The sequence below is a fragment of the Danio rerio genome, chromosome 25, assembly GCF_049306965.1.
Source record: "Danio rerio strain Tuebingen ecotype United States chromosome 25, GRCz12tu, whole genome shotgun sequence".
NCBI classification, from domain to species: Eukaryota; Metazoa; Chordata; class Actinopteri; order Cypriniformes; family Danionidae; genus Danio; species Danio rerio.
In genome coordinates, this window is record NC_133200.1 from 14,859,229 (window position 1) to 14,865,765 (window position 6,537).

Consider the following 6,537-nt stretch of genomic DNA (forward strand, 5'->3'; position numbering starts at 1 on the left):
AATACCACATTTGAGGGTTGTAAATTAAAGTGAAGCTTTGTTCCTCTCTTGTTACCTCCTTGTTACCTGTACTTACAGGGTAAATACCACATTTGAGGGTTGTAAATTAAAGTGAAGCTTTGTTCCTCTCTTGTTACCTCCTTGTTACCTGTACTTACAGGGTAAATACCACATTTGAGGGTTGTAAATTAAAGTGAAGCTTTGTTCCTCTCTTGTTACCTGTAGTTAAAGGGTAAATACAACATTTGTTCCCCCCTTGTTCCCTTTAGTTTACAATGTAAAATCTTAAAGGCAGTGAAATAAATATACAAACACACAATATATTTCTTCTTTACTTTGTAACCTTTATTTTAATAAATAAGCATTTTAAAAGACTTCATATTAATCAAACATTGTCTTGTCTATCATTGCCTATACTTATTCATTTTCTCTTCGGCTTTGTCCTTTTGTTAATCTGGGGTCGCCACAGTGGAATAAACCACCATCTTATCCAGCATATGTTTTACGCAGTGGATGCCCTTCCAGCTGCAACCCATCTCTGGGAAACATCCATACACACTCACTCACACGCATTCACTACGGACAATTTAGTCTACCCAATTCACCTGTACCGCATGTCTTTGGACTGTGAGGGAAACCGGAGCACCCGGAGGAAACCCACGCGAACGCAGGGAGAACTCCATGCAGAAACCTTCTTGATGTGAGGAAACAGCACTACCTACTGTGCCACCGTGTTGCCACCCAGCTGCAACCCATCACTGGGAAACATCCATACATACTCATTCACACACATACACTACGGACAATTTTACCTTACCCAATGTCACCACATATTTTTGGACTTGTGGGAGCACCCGGAGGAAACCCACGCTAACATGGGGAGAACATGCAAACTCCACACAGAAATGCCAACTGACCCAGCCGAGGCTCGAACCAGCGACCTTCTTGCTGTGAGGCGATTGTGCTACCCACTGCGCCTGCCTATACTCAAACAGCAAAATAACACATTATTTCCTTCCCCCTTTTTTTCTGGCATCTCTTGCTTGGCTTCCTCTTCTGCTCTTCTCAGCTTCCACTGAGGACTCTGATGGTGAGTGGCTGATGAAATCCCATGGGTCTTGCTGCTCTGCATTTATATAAAATATATAAACAGACAGAAAGGCTTTTAGTAAGCTATAGACATGTTTATTTTCCTGTTTGATGTGTGTGTAGTGGTTGTCCAACAATTTCACACACTAAACATTTACAGATACCATACAGACACTATACATTACTATCAAACAAAAGTACTATCATCAGATCATATGGGAGATTGTGATCATTTATAGTGATAATAATTAAAGCGCAGAGGGGAAAAGGCTTAAATATATGTGCAGGCAGTATAGACTTTGAAGTAAAGATTATTTGCAGTTCAGTGTACATATTTAAATTCTGTGTCACTCATTAAATGGTAAGTAAATGTAACGTTTGGGTTAACTACCCCTAAGGTTAGTTTTTGATTAAAGTACATGTCTTAACCCATCATTAGTCCTAAATAAAGTGAAAGATATCATAATATGGTTGATGTACTGTTATGGACCCTTTTTACATTTCAGCACAGTGAATGGGAAAGTACAACACTTTTTTTTTTACAATCTTCTTTGCTCAAATAAAATGAAAACTTTACGATGGTGTTGTCTCGACAATTAGAAAAATAAAAATATAGTGTGAAACTGATAACGCCACCAAGAACAGAGAATAACATCTAATTTACTCATGTCCATAGACACTGTTTGAAACACCTCGCACATGTAATCATATTATATAATGCATACGTAAACACAAATAAATGTTATTTTTATTAAAAAATCATATAAAAAACTCAAGGATTTTAGATCCTGATGATCGTTAAATGCGTCATAACAGTGTTGTGAAAAGGGTGTAATTGTTAAAAATAGGTACAAACATCAGATATAAACAAAAACCTAAACAAACACTTCTATGTACATAACGTCATAAAAATACTTGTTTTATTTACCTCGCGCTGCCGTCCTTGTACTGCCGTGAACAGGAAATTCTGGGAATGGAGGACGGAGAGTTGAATCGATTCGTCTTCAACAAACCGATCAGTGTGACATCAAAACATCGCGAGAACAACAGACAGCTCCGTGTGCATTTGAATCCATCTCGCGATATTGTATCACTTCAGGTACGCGCCTACTGATTCGTTGATTCAAACGAGTTGTGAATCAAGAAGCCTCGAACCGAATCAAACTGCAGCAGCACGCCACGAGGTTTTGCTCAGACTTTTGGGACGTTTGGAATTGCTCCGTCTTGTCACCATGTAACACATGTGAGTAAATCGTTGTCAGTAAATAAGGCTATTGTTACGATTAGAAATTGTGCATTAACCAGATTATATTTATTTTGTTTCATTTGTTTTTAGCGTAACTTTAACGTTAGTTCATGGCCGAATCTAATCGGCCAGCAGCGAATATTTACCAATGTTTACTGTCGTTTACTTTGCACATCTTAGAAATGTTGCCAAAGTTCCTCTGGATTTAGTTTCTTCATGTCATTCCAGAAAGACTGGATGATGAGCAGGTCAGATCTCTGTGGCTGTTGTCATACTGACTGTGCAGACGATTTTCTCCCTGTATACGTTAATTACAGCAAAGTTAATGACAAAATTAATGTTTGGAAATGTAAATTGATATTTTCTGTAGCATGCCAGTTTGATATATCAATAACCCCACCCCCACCCAATTACTAGTAACGTTTGCCTAGGACTTTAGCACAGTAGCCTACTATTTAAGCCTTTTCCCCTCTGCGCTTTAATTATTATCACTATAAATGATCACAATCTCCCATATGATCTGATCATAGTACTTTTGTTTGATAGTAATGTATAGTGTCTGTATGGTATCTGTAAATGTTTAGTGTGTGAAATTGTTGGACAACCACTACACACACATTAAACAGGAAAATAAACATGTCTATAGCTTACTAAAAGCCTTTCTGTCTGTTTATATATTTTATATAAATGCAGAGCAGCAAGACCCATGGGATTTCATCAGCCACTCACCATCAGAGTCCTCAGTGGAAGCTGAGAAGAGCAGAAGAGGAAGCCAAGCAAGAGATGCCAGAAAAAAAGGGGGAAGGAAATAATGTGTTATTTTGCTGTTTGAGTATAGGCAGGCGCAGTGGGTAGCACAATCGCCTCACAGCAAGAAGGTCGCTGGTTCGAGCCTCGGCTGGGTCAGTTGGCATTTCTGTGTGGAGTTTGCATGTTCTCCCCATGTTAGCGTGGGTTTCCTCCGGGTGCTCCCACAAGTCCAAAAATATGTGGTGACATTGGGTAAGGTAAAATTGTCCGTAGTGTATGTGTGTGAATGAGTATGTATGGATGTTTCCCAGTGATGGGTTGCAGCTGGGTGGCAACACGGTGGCACAGTAGGTAGTGCTGTTTCCTCACATCAAGAAGGTTTCTGCATGGAGTTCTCCCTGCGTTCGCGTGGGTTTCCTCCGGGTGCTCCGGTTTCCCTCACAGTCCAAAGACATGCGGTACAGGTGAATTGGGTAGACTAAATTGTCCGTAGTGAATGCGTGTGAGTGAGTGTGTATGGATGTTTCCCAGAGATGGGTTGCAGCTGGAAGGGCATCCACTGCGTAAAACATATGCTGGATAAGATGGTGGTTTATTCCACTGTGGCGACCCCAGATTAACAAAAGGACAAAGCCGAAGAGAAAATGAATAAGTATAGGCAATGATAGACAAGACAATGTTTGATTAATATGAAGTCTTTTAAAATGCTTATTTATTAAAATAAAGGTTACAAAGTAAAGAAGAAATATATTGTGTGTTTGTATATTTATTTCACTGCCTTTAAGATTTTACATTGTAAACTAAAGGGAACAAGGGGGGAACAAATGTTGTATTTACCCTTTAACTACAGGTAACAAGAGAGGAACAAAGCTTCACTTTAATTTACAACCCTCAAATGTGGTATTTACCCTGTAAGTACAGGTAACAAGGAGGTAACAAGAGAGGAACAAAGCTTCACTTTAATTTACAACCCTCAAATGTGGTATTTACCCTGTAAGTACAGGGAACAAGGAGGTAACAAGAGAGGAACAAAGCTTCACTTTAATTTACAACCCTCAAATGTGGTATTTACCCTGTAAGTACAGGGAACAAGGAGGTAACAAGAGAGGAACAAAGCTTCACTTTAATTTACAACCCTCAAATGTGGTATTTACCCTGTAAGTACAGGGAACAAGGAGGGAACAAATACTGTATTTACCCTTTAACTACAGGGAACAAAGAGGGAAGAAGCTGAACTTTAACATACTAGTGTATACTTGAACACTAAGAACAGAGTAAACTACAGCAGCAGTTTTTATTGATTGAAGACCAAATTACTAGATTTTTCTATAAAGCATCAGCTATACATTTACTGAAATGCAACAGTTAGCCCCCCTGTGCAACAGCAGTAAAGATGCGAGCCTGTTTTAATCTGCATTGAACCCTGACGGTAGGCCTATGTCATGCAAAGTTATTTGTTGATAGTGAGTTATGGAGACATTGATGGCTTTGGTGAGATCGACGAGTAAACATAAGGTAAGTAGTGTATGGAAATATATTTTATATTGAATTGCAGATTTAAAATACATACAGTATACAATAAGGGTTCATAATTTCACAGGTTGTAAACCTTTTATTCATTAAACACCCCATATAAAACCCAAGCACTGAATAAGAGTACTAATGTACTCACGCAGGTGCATATACAGTACATTTGCAAATAGCAATAGGTTGTCACCATCCTTGCATAATTCTTTATATGTATACAATACTTGAAGAAATGTACATCGTAAACTTAATATACTTCTTTGCATGATGGATATCTTATTGTTACTCCCCTTTTACGCAAACATTATGGTTTGTTCTTTTGCAATTTAAAGAAAAGTACAACCTTATTTCACTGTACTTACGCGAAACCTTTTATGCTAAATATCTGGTTGTTATCCCCTTATTACCCGAGCATTACAGTTTGTTCCCTTATACTTACGTAAACGTTATTTATACTTACACTATAGGTACAGAAAAGTACACCGTTATTTCACTGTACTTACGCGGTAATTTTCGTGATGAACATCTGGTTGTTACCCCCTTTTTACCCAAGCATTACGGTTTGTTCCCTTATACCTACACATACGTTCATTATACTTACACAGTATGTACAGAAAAGTACACTGTAATTTCACTGTACTTACGCGGTACTTTGCGGGTTGTAAAAGAAAGCGTTACCCATGTCACTTCATATCAAACGACTTAAGCGATATAACTGAAGAAACCTTCACTGTGCTGAGCGAAAGCGCTTACTGAACAGCGCATCATCAATGACGTAAGCTTGCCCAGGCCTGAATGTAATGTGAGTGCGGGCCGTCGGGAGAGACGGGAGGGAGGACAAGCGTGCTTTGGCCCGGTTCAAGTCAACTGTACATAGTTTGAGTACGCCCTAGTTGAATGAAAGCATCTAGCTGAGGTTTAAATCTAAAAGTGCAGCATGTTTAAAACTATTGATTCTTAAGTGAAATAGTTGACTCAGAGTCAAATAAATGAATCGAGTTGGGTTCGGATCTTTTGATTGATCGCATCGATTTTGACTTCCATCACCAAATATATAGTTCCAAATCTGGTAAAATGTGAACACGCTTTCCCTATACACACTATGCGAGGGGGATCACTGGATTGATCATGTAAAACAAAATGTCTGGGCCTGGTCCTCTGTTGTCCAGCACTGGGGTCTCTCCTTCTTTTAGCTTTCAGGGCTCCTTCATGAGACTCGAGGCAGGTGACGTGTCTAGGTGTCCCTGATTATGCACATTTAAATTTAATCTATTAAATATTAGTTTAACCATAAGGAATGATGATAACGTCGTTGCTTTTCTTTCTACTATTAAATGACTTTGGAATAAGATGTGCATAAGTAAGTTGTCTGTTTTTCATTTACGTCCATATTTTGCTAGAAATTTAAATCATGCACTTATTCCCAAGCGATTCAGTGAACCAGCTGACATGACACAGCTTTATAAGCCATATTTAGCAGCATTAGTCATGTCTTGTTTCTTTTCACTCGGAGGACAAGAAAATAAAAAGGCCCATCTTACCCCCCTGCTGTTTTGCGTATCTTTGGAAGTCCAGCAGAGCTAGCAGAAAGCAGCATTAAAATAGAGATACTTTGCTGTATTTATAAACCTCATATGAGATCATCTAAGTGGTTCAAGGTTAAGAAATGACAGACGCCAAGTTGTGTTATGATGTGTTTACGTCTTTTAGTCTCTTGAGACTCACGCAGAGAGGCATTGGGAGAGCTTTATTTCTCAGAGGGAGAATTTTTTTATAGTCTCCTGTCATTTGAAGAATAATTTTTGTGGAAGACAGGCTGGCACAACACACTTTTAATTTGTCAGACATGCATCATCAAGTGCCTTCCTTGTCCCAAAACGAATGCTAACAAACTGTATCATGGGCATTGGACTCGGTCCTCAAGG

The 6,537-nt window shown here is 38.9% G+C and overlaps 2 long non-coding RNA genes across 2 annotated transcripts; one reads left to right on the plus strand and one right to left on the minus strand.

Annotated features, from left to right (window-relative positions):
- Nucleotides 1-321: 321 nt before the first annotated feature.
- LOC141380930 (uncharacterized) lies at nt 322-2,064 on the minus strand. The gene is made up of 2 exons (XR_012400322.1): nt 2,018-2,064; nt 322-1,126 (listed from the first exon to the last, which is right to left on the minus strand). It is a non-coding gene; the product is annotated as an uncharacterized lncRNA (long non-coding RNA).
- Nucleotides 2,065-2,158: 94 nt separating this feature from the next.
- LOC141380931 (uncharacterized) lies at nt 2,159-3,831 on the plus strand. The gene is made up of 2 exons (XR_012400323.1): nt 2,159-2,332; nt 3,029-3,831. It is a non-coding gene; the product is annotated as an uncharacterized lncRNA (long non-coding RNA).
- Nucleotides 3,832-6,537: the final 2,706 nt, after the last annotated feature.